At 37.4% G+C, this 10821-nt stretch overlaps 1 non-coding gene across 1 annotated transcript; it reads right to left on the bottom strand.

The window, feature by feature from the left end:
* Positions 1-8479: 8479 nt before the first annotated feature.
* Positions 8480-8551, bottom strand: TRNAW-CCA (transfer RNA tryptophan (anticodon CCA)). Its single transcript has one exon. It is a non-coding gene; the product is annotated as a tRNA-Trp (tRNA).
* Between the last annotated feature and the right edge of the window lie 2270 nt (positions 8552-10821).

Genomic DNA, 10821 nt, shown 5'->3' with positions numbered 1-10821 from the left:
CAAGGCATTGGGCCTCAAGGTAGGAAGTGTCAAATGTCTTCATGGCAAGATGAACCCACCTGATGTCGATGAAAGACGTTTCAAATATTGTAAAAGCCTCAATATTTGAACCCTATTGAGACAACCATGCTATATAGAAACAAATGCAGAAAGTAAAATTTGGCTATGATAATAATCCAGAAAAATGCATAAAGTCCCAAGAACCCATGCAGATCTTGATTGAAGAATCTATCTGATATTGAAAGTATGAACATCACTATAGGAAGTGACTGTGATGTTTGTGATGTAGCCAAGCTCGATGTGGTTGTTTGAATGAAGTTATCGAGCCTTGTAATATAATGAATAGAGGATGCTGCAATGCATTTGTGCAGAGCAAGGCCAATCACTTCCATATGATGGGATTTTCCCAATCCTAGCATATGCACTTTATCAATAAAATCATCGAGCTAGGAATTCCAAGGTATATGAAAGAGGTGCGCCAGAGGTTCGACAAAATTTTGAGGACCTCCAAAGGCCTGTGAATTCCAACTTTGCGTTAGGTTTGTCAATGATGGCAAGAATGTCTGATGAAATCCTAAGATCAATGTTGAGCAGAGATGTTATTTGGATTTTCGCAGTATGGTTCAGCATCAGACATTGAACTCCATAATGTCTTAAGAGAAATTAAACGTGAAATTGAATAAGACGGAGCCCAAGGATGATGAATCTGAGAATGCACCAATAATGAAAAGTGGATGAATATTGAATGATACCCCAAGAATATAATTCAAGTCTACCTTAGCTAAGTATGGTTCTCGATGTGGAAGCTTTCTAGTTTTGAAGCCGAAAGGCAGAGCAGTCATTATCTAATGTTGCGATGGATACAGAGAATGGCCAAATTCACCCCAAATGATTGAAGGATCTGTAATTGAATCGGTCAAAGGGATAAACTAACCTGTGAATACATGATTTTATGGTGACAGTTATGAGGAAATGACAAACCAACAATATCAGATAATCTTGGGAGATTAGACTATGCACAAGGTCTAGCAGTAGATAGTTCTAGCTGCTCCTCAAAGACAAGCCCTGTTTCCACTAGCACCCGAGCACGTGGTCATATGGAGTCGATTTCAAAGGACTCTTTCTCCTTTGGTAGTAGGAGACATTTGGATAGAGAAAGCAGCTCAAGGGCCTTAGTGCCTTCCTCTTCCATGGATAGGAGGCACCCTGCAAATTGATAGCCCAAGGACTCCATAGCTCTAGTGCCTCTTCCTTTAAGGAAAAAAAAAGTTTAAAACCTCTGATTCTGGCTTAGCGCATTGGGACAGGCAGATGGTTTCTTATAGGTCCCATTCATTTGATGAGAGAGAAGGGTTGAACATATCATCCAGATCTTCAAGTGGTAAAATAAGAGAAAGGGAGAAAAAGAGCAATAGACATGGGGAGGCGATGATCATGAAGAAGAGTCTTATCAAGTAACGCAACAAGTCAGTGATTTGACCATCTGAAGACATGTTCCAAGCTATACATTTCAATCAATGGTCATTGTTATGTGAGGTTAATTTTCTTGAGGTTAATTAACCTTCCTAAATTACGTATTTTGGAGGTGGTTATTAACCACGAAGAGGTAGTTATTAACCTCTATGTCTATATAAGGGTGCTTTTGAGCTTTGTAAAAGGACTTTTTGGGTGGGAGAATAAGGGAGCACTATGCTGAAATTTTGATTAGAAGACAATATTTGGAAAGTATGTACAGATTTTGTCTTTGTAATCAGAAATTCCTCTTAAGTTCTTGGTGCAAGAAAATAATGGAATGTGCAGTTTGAGTTCCCTCTTTTCGAATCTAAATTGTTACAAATGTTGATTCTCTTTGTAGTGAGCATTCTCACGGTATGGTGTAGATGTTTATGAATATGTGAATCAGCGTTGTGCTAGTAATAGTTTTCAAGCGTAGATCTTGATCATTGTTATTAGCGGCTTTAAGTTAGTAGTTCGGGAAAGCTTTGAAGTTGTGTGGTGCATTCGTCATCATGAGCTTTCTCATCTTTAAATGTTTGATTCCATCTTTTATTTGAAAAACTTCAAAATTATATCATATGAGGGAGCTGCCCCTCTAGACGTAGAGGAAGGCCGCATACCAAGGGCCTATCCAACTATTGTGAACGGTTTGCCACACACTCCATTGGGCATAATTCTACGGTGACAAATCTGTTTACCAACAGATTTTTGGCGACTCTACTAGGGAGACTGAACAAGAAAGATTGACAGTCGCCTGTAATGAAGCACGATGGTGCTACTACATGAGAACATTTGTCTAGTTTTCCAACTAAACCTTGGCTTCCAAGACACCCAGTAGGATATTATTTCAAACTTGAACACTCTAGCCCTGAGGTGTAGACGAAGTGCTCAACAATACCATCTAGTGAATCAAGTTCTCGAAGAAGAAGAAGAGTTTGGGGAAATCTTGCGAAGGGCTCCTATTGGTCAGAACGTCATAGTCGTTGAAAGAATAATAGTCATCCCGAGAAGAAATAGGCAAAATCTTGGTCATATCCAAAACCAAGTGAACAATAATCAATAACATGTTTGATAAAAGGTACCTTCCCTGGAATGAAGGTTGGTGACTCTATTTTAAAGATTGATTATCGGCGACTCTATTGAAGGCGGCAACTCAGAATCATGGTTTGGTACAAAGGAAAAGTTGAAAGTGACAGTGATAGTGACAGTGATGATGAATACTTTTCATATCCTAAGAAAGAAATTCCTGATGAGCCTCTGCAAGTTGAATTCTTGAAGAATTTCTATGGCGACAGGAGGTTGGACCCTAAAATGGTTCATCCCCACTTACTTCAAGTTTTTCAAAAGATTGAAGAAGAGGATGGAAAGAATTATGATTTTCTTTTTCATGATCAAAAATCCTTTTCAGAAAAAGATTCAGCATATAAAGATAAAGAAGTCTTTGCTGAAGAATGTGCTTCATCTAAACCAGCAATGAGGAATACTAAAAATCTCTCTCATGAACCTATATCTCAGCAAAATCATATTGATCCTAGGTAGGCAAGCTTCTTGAAAAGTTTCTATGGTGGACGGAAACTAGACCCAGGGGGGATTCATCCATCTTTGCTCCGAACTTTGCAAAAGATAAACAAAGAAGATGGTAAAGATAATCAGTTTTTCTCTCACAGACCCAAATCATTTTTAGAAGGAAGTTCCACATGTGAGCATAAGGAAGAACTTGATAATAAAAGTGATCCTTGTCAAGAAAAGATGGATAGTGGTGGTCAAAAAGGTGTCTCCATTCTTGCACCTATTGCTCCTCAAAGTCATACTTCCTTTGATACCAATCAGGTTGAATTTTTAAAAAGCTTCTATGGCAATGCATGCCTGGATCCTGACAAAGTACATCCTTCTTTACTCCGAACACTGCAAGAACTTGAGAAAGAAGACCCATGCAAGAATTGTTTTCTTGATAAAAGAACATCACCTGATCCAAATGTTAGAAAGGATTCATCTAAATCTGCTTGCATGAAAGAAGACAAAGGTTCAATGTTTAATCAAGGAGATGATCGAGAGATGGTGCCTATAGAAGAAAAAGAGTCTAGTAATGTATCAAGGCATCATTGTGAAAATTTTCAAACCCAAGAGAAACTATTCAATCATCTCGATCCTAATGAGAAAGAAAAAGAAATATCAAAAGTGAATTTTGAAGATGAAGAAAATGTGGATCAAAGTGAATTTTGTACTGCTTTTATTCCTACTCGGTGCCTGGATGCTTCAAATGATGACTTCCTATGTGGAGAAAATCTTCCCAATCATCCTTCAATGATCATTCAAGATGATGAATCTATTGATGACATCCACACTTTAGATGTTATGGGACAATCTGAAATCACTACCATTGATAGAGGTAAAAGCAGTCATGAACTTCAACAAATATCTTTCCTTGAGGAAATGGAGACCTTTACATTTGATGATATTGATGAAATTGTGATTAAATGATTGGTTGATGAAAAAGTTAAAAATCAGCTTCTAGGAGAAGAAGATGAACCACATAATCATAATTCTTTATCATGCATGCCAACTTTCACACTTCATGAAAGATGTCTTGGAGAAGAAATGATGATTCAAGAGGGGATATATATCACCAAACATATTGAAGATGAAAGCAATATGGACATGAAGACAGGTTCCTCTAATCCAATGGGAGTGGAATTAAAGTCCTATGGATCATTTGAAGGACAAAGAAATCCTCTTTTTGAGCCTTCTCATCAAATAGGAGATTCTATGTCTAAGAGATTTTGTGAAGAAAATAATGATGATCAAGTGAGTAATGAGTTAGCAGGTGATCGCATGGAAGAACTTGATGAAGGAAACTCTCATGATATTCTTATCCCAAGTTTGTGCTCAAAAGCTTTGGATGGTAATTTTTTGTGTGGAGAAAGTGTTTACTTTAATCCTTTGTTTCTAGACGAAGGCATTTGTATTGATACTTCTCAAATAGGTGTTCAAAGACAAGGTCCAATGGCTACAACTCCACAGATTACTTTGCATCATAGATCATATGAAGGAAATCCAATACGAGGTTTGATATCTTCTAGTCTTAATCACCAGAAGGATCTTCAGAAGGAGGATTTTGATATTAATGGAAGGGAAATTGAAGTGACGACCAATCATGTTGATGATGGTATCAATGTAACTCAAGAGAAACTGAGGATTCAAGATGATCTTTTGGAAGATAAGGAAGAAGAAATGGATCATGAGAAGATTCAATGTAATAAAGATGTGCATCTAAGTTGGAATAATTTTACAGAAGATTCAACCAAGATCATGGTAATGGAAAAAGAAGAGGGTTCACCAAGCATAGGAAAAGATCAGAAATGCATTCAAAAACTTGAGAATCTTATACTCAAACTCTTTGAAAATGAAGTTATCAATGACATGCAACAGGAAGCAAGATTGATTTTGAAGTCTGAGATTTTTGATGAAGCCTAGTTTTTTGGATATGTTCTTTCATCAAGAGATGTGGGGCATGCTACAAATCTCAGAGTTACAATTCAAGTAGCACACTTATGTTCGAACCCATGGAAGCTTAAGAATTGTCACATGTTGGTGCACCATGGTATTTATTTTCCCCACCCTGTGAATGGATTTGCATGATTATGCCTTGAGTCACTAGAGGTAGGGAAACCTGCCTTGTACATAGTCTAGTTAGGAGTTTTTGTTGTGCCTAGTTTTCTTTCAGTTGTCTAGTTTTTGGTGCTAGTTTCCTCCCTTTTGCAAATTGGTCCCTCAGATGACTCTATTTTATAGCCCAATGGATAAGGCACTATTTTATTCATTCTGGATTCGAGCTTCGTCCTTGTCAGTCCTTGTCCCCAGTTAGAGCCAGCTGTTGCCCAATTATAAAATTTGCTTCAATTTTGTAAGCCATGATTAATTTTTGAAACTCGCCTGATTTTAAGCTTTAAAATGGCCATGTTATTTTTTAATTCTTGTGAGTTTCTAAATCTTCATGTCATTGGCTCATTCCCAGGTCTGCACAGCACTTGAAATTTTTAAAATTTGACTTCTGAGCCTCAGGTTATTGCAGGTTAATGGAGAAACCCAAAAACACGTTTTTCCTAACCATTAACCTCTCAAAAGGTTAATGATAACCTCCAAAAACACATTTTTCTTAACCATTAACCTCTCAAAAGGTTAATGATAACGTCCAAAAACATGTTTTTCTTAACCTCTCTGAGACAATCATTAACCTTCTTTGTTTAGCTAATTAAGGTTAAGAACTGGAAGTAAGATCATCTAAAAGACAAGTATGGATATTGTGCCTGGTTGATCTTAAGGTGGAGGAAATGGAAAAGGATAGCCGAAAAGCAATTGTGTTCACAAATAATTTCGAAATGCTCAGAGATTTTGGTGTTGAGAGTGAAATTTTTCAATCTGTTTACCAATAGCGTCTAAATTGGGCTTCAAGTAAACATGAATGTTTCCACCGTCAAGTGCGAAGGTAGTCTTGTGCAGATATTAAGGAAGGATTCAATTAATGATCAAGGCATTGGGCCTCAAGGTAGGAAGTGTCAAATGTCTTCATGGCAAGATGAACCCACCTGATGTCGATGAAAGATGTTTCAAATATTGTAAAAGCCTCAATATTTGAACCCTATTGAGACAACCATGCTATATAGAAACAAATGCAGAAAGTAAAATTTGGCTATGATAATAATCCAGACAAATGCATAAAGTCCCAAGAACCCATGCAGATCTTGATTGAAGAATCTATCTGATATTGAAAGTATGAACATCACTGTAGGAAGTGACTGTGATGTTTGTGATGTAGCCAAGTTCGATGTGGTTGTTTGAATGAAGTTATCGAGCCTTGTAATGTAATGAATAGAGGATGCTGCAATGCATTTGTGCAGAGCAAGGCCAATCACTTCCATATGATGGGATTTTCCCAATCCTAGCATATGCACTTTATTGATAAAATCATCGAGCTAGGAATTCCAAGGTATATGAAAGAGGTGCGCCAGAGGTTCGACAAAATTTTGATGACCTCCAAAGGCCTGTGAATTCCAACTTTGCGTTAGGTTTATCAATGATGGCAAGAATGTCTGATGAAATCCTAAGATCAATGTTGAGCAGAGATGTTATTTGGCTTTTCGCAGTATGGTTCAGCATCAGACATTGAACTCCATAATGTCTTAAGAGAAATTAAATGTGAAATTGAATAAGACGGAGCCCAAGGACGATGAATTTGAGAATGCACCAATAATGAAAAGCGGATGAATATTGAATGATACCCCAAGAATATAATTCGAGTCAACCTCAGCTAAGTATGGTTCTCGATGTGGAAGCTTTCTAGTTTTGAAGCCAAAAGGTAGAGCAGTCGTTATCTAATGTTGCGATGGATACAGAGAATGGCCAAATTCACCCCAAATGATTGAAGGATCTGTAATTGAATCGGTCAAAGGGATAAACTAACCTGTGAATACATGATTTTATGGTGACAATTATGAGGAAATGACAAACCAACAATATCAGATAATCTTGGGAGATTAGACTATGCACAAGGTCTGGCAGTAGACAGTTCTAGCTGCTCCTCAAAGACAAGCCCTGTTTCCACTAGCACCCGAGCCCGTGGTCATATGGAGTCGATTTCAAAGGACTCTTTCTCCTTTGGTAGTAGGAGATATTTGGATAGAGAAAGCAGCTCAAGGGCCTTAGTGCCTTCCTCTTCCATGGGTAGGAGGCACCCTGCAAATTGATAGCCCAAGGACTCCATAGCTCTGGTGCCTCTTCCTTTAAGAAAAAAAAAAGTTTAAAACCTCTGATTCTGGCTCAGCGCATTGGGGCAGGCAGATGGTTTTTTATAGGTCCCATTCATTTGATGAGAGAGAAGGGTTGAACATATCATCCAGATCTTCAAGTGGTAAAATAAGAGAAAGGGAGAAAGAGAGCAATAGACATGGGGAGGTGATGATTATGAAGAAGAGTCTTATCAAGTAACACAACAAGTCAATGATTTGACCATTTGAAGACATGTTCCAAGCTATACATTTCAATCAATGGTCATTGTTATGTGAGGTTAATTTTCTTGAGGTTAATTAACCTTCCAAAATTACGTATTTTGGAGGTGGTTATTAACCACGAAGAGGTAGTTATTAACCTCTATGTCTATATAAGGGTGCGTTTGAGCTTTGTTTGTAAAAGGACTTTTTGGGTGGGAGAATAAGGTAGCACTATGCTGAAATTTTGATTAGAAGACGATATTTGGAAAGTATGTACAAATTTTGTCTTTGTAATCAGAAATTCCTCTTAAGTTCTTGGTGCAAGAAAATAATGGAATGTGCAGTTTGAGTTCCCTCTTTTCGAATCTAAATCGTTACAGATGTTGATTCTCTTTGTAGTGAGCATTCTCACGGTATGGTGTAGATGTTTATGAATCTATGAATCAGCGTTGTGCTAGTAATAGTTTTTAAGCGTAGATCTTGATCATTGTTATTAGCGGCTTTAAGTTAGTAGTTCGGGAAAGCTTTGAAGTCGTGTGGTGCATTCGTCATCATGAGCTTTCTCATCTTTAAAAGTTTGATTCCATCTTTTATTTGAAAAACTTCAAAATTATATCATACGAGGGCGCTGCCCCTCTAAACGCAGAGGAAGGCCGCATACCAAGGGCCTATCCAACTGTTGTGAACGGTTTGCCACACAGTCTATTGGGCATTATTCTACGGTGACAAATCTGTTTACCAACATAAATGAAAGCCCATGATTGTTATCTTTTAAAACGAGAGAGATGATGACATAAAGGGCTCATACAGATCTGGATCATCCACAAGTACAGTTGGAGACTTCTTTTTCGGCAAATGGCAGTTATTGCTCAAGTACTTTCCCCCAAAACTGACCCCACGTGAAAAAGTTTATATAAGCGTTAGAATTATACGAAGTATTTCTCAGACCTACAACTTACGGCGGTGAATACCACTACATTAAAAGCAATCGGGATTGAACCCGACGTGAATCAAACACGCAACTTTCTGATCTGGAGTCAGACGCGCTACCATTGCGCCACGGATGCCTGCAATTTTAATTTGTTTAAAGATCTATCATCTCCAATTTGAATTTGCAAGCTGCTATAATGAGAAACCATAACAGTCTTTCACGGTGAAGTTGTCAACACCCAAACTACACACAAGTTTTTTAATTATTATATAAAATAAACAATATCCTCGATACTCTGTGGCGACAACCGTTGTACAGTAACGTGTAGCTGCTATGTTGTATAATATTTGATGTTATATCTTCAAGAAGTTTCCGTTTGCAAAAGGTGTGAGAGGAAATATCTGCAGGGTGTGTTTTGTAAAAGGCCAATTCAATTGGCTCAAAATGGAACATGCCCGCGACGCAATACAGATCATGCGTGGGCCTTTCATCACTCTCCCACCAAAATATATCTCGCGCTTTTCCCTACAATAACACACCACCCTTTTGATGGGATCTGCTATCTCCAAGATAAAATGCATCTTTGACCAAAATACAATGGATTTTATTAAAACAATTCACATTTGTTCTTCATGATCTTTACAAAAAAATTGAGAAAACAAATACTGTGTTTTCGGAGATTTGAAGGAAAAACAAGACTTTTGGTGCATCTTGTCTAGAGCATAGTCGACACCCTTTTGATGTATCCTGTTCTCATTTCACTGCCAATATGATAATTTAATTGTATATTGATGTTCCATAAAGGAGTTAGATGTTGTCATGTGTAGTCCAATATGCATTTGAGATAAATTAATTGTATCATGACAAGGAAATATTGAAAATGACAAGTATTCATCAGTTAAAATTAAAATAAAAACTAATTAATGTTGGGTTGCACTTTATCCCAGCCCATGGGGCGATTGCCCCACAACTTTTGATTATGCATCATCATCATATCTTGTTTAGACAAACTAACTTCCAGTAAATTGCAAAACAAAGAGGACTATAAACCTTATTCACTAGACAACTTAAGTCATGGTTAGGAGGAGTTAAAAGATTACATATATGTGTATGTCATTTAAATCACAAAATCACAGTAAATTAACATGAGGCAAACTTTATTAAATATATAAGTTTTTTTATTATGTATCTTTTTTAATCTAAGAAGTTATAGTTTTCCATAGTTTCTATATAAATAGTAGCTTTCAAACATGATTTTTCAAAGTGGACATCAGTTTTTGTAAAATAAGATCTTATAGTCATTTTAAGAATGTTAGGACAAATGTCACCGAAGTTCACTTTTGAAAGCTTTTTATAATTTTTTTTTTTTTTAAACTGCTCAAGTGACAAGTAGCACTCTATTGGCTCTCCTCCCACTCCATTGGAAAAACTAGTCACACTAAGACTAAAAATCTCGACCTCAATAAGGGGACACTCCACCTCTATAGGAGTATAGTAGAAAGATCACCAAGAAGCAGAAAAATGAGACCACACAAGAACACGGAAATATGAAAGCACCAAGCTTCAAGTAGCTGGGCATATCAAGCCCCAAACCAAACCCTTTACCAAAAACCACAGAAGGGCAAATTGGGCTCTTTAAAACTTGTAGCATTTTCCTAACCTTTAGGCACAATAGCCCCTTGAAAAAACATAGTGATCGCCACACAAAGGGAGCTACCACAAAAGGAAACATCTTCTCATCAAATAAAATAGGGAGACTAGATGCTTAGAACTAGAAAAAGATCAACACAAAGAAAAACCCACCAAACCCATAAAGGGGGAATAATAGAAAATGACAGTAATTGTGAGTCTACGCCACTAAGGATCCTACCTATAAGAGAGAGACAAATCAAAACCTACACACAAGTCTCTAACCTCAAACATGAAACTTTGAAGCCTACAAACACAAACCATCTAACCAAGAGGAGAGAGGCTATAAATGTTCAAACAAAGAGGGGAAAAGCCAAGGCACTAAGAAACCATAGTTCCTCAAATAGATCCAAACGACCACAAAAACTCCACCACGTATAGTGGGGAGCCATTGTGGCTTTAGCTAGAACATGAGAAGAACAATCCCTTTCCGTGGTGGCTACAAGCCACCACAAAGTCATGGAGCTTGGAACCCCCTTTTGTTGTAGCTAATGAACATTATCGCAAGCCGCAAAAGACTAGACAACTCCATCTAGAATGAAACTTTACCAACCTCAAAGTTTTCAACAGTAGTGACCAACTATTACAAAAAGTCCAAAAAGGAATGCACAACTCAAGAAAATGCTTTCAAACACCAATACCTTATCTCCCCATGATCACAAGCATTTAATAATAGAAAATGGTTGAAAAACTCTGCAACAGACCAAAAATCTATGG

Source organism: Cupressus sempervirens, chromosome 6 (genome assembly GCF_028749045.1).
Source record: "Cupressus sempervirens isolate cs-2001-9-10 chromosome 6, ASM2874904v1, whole genome shotgun sequence".
Classification (NCBI taxonomy): domain Eukaryota; kingdom Viridiplantae; phylum Streptophyta; class Pinopsida; order Cupressales; family Cupressaceae; genus Cupressus; species Cupressus sempervirens.
Note: the sequence above shows the minus strand (reverse complement) of the source record. Positions and strands in the feature narration are given on the sequence as shown.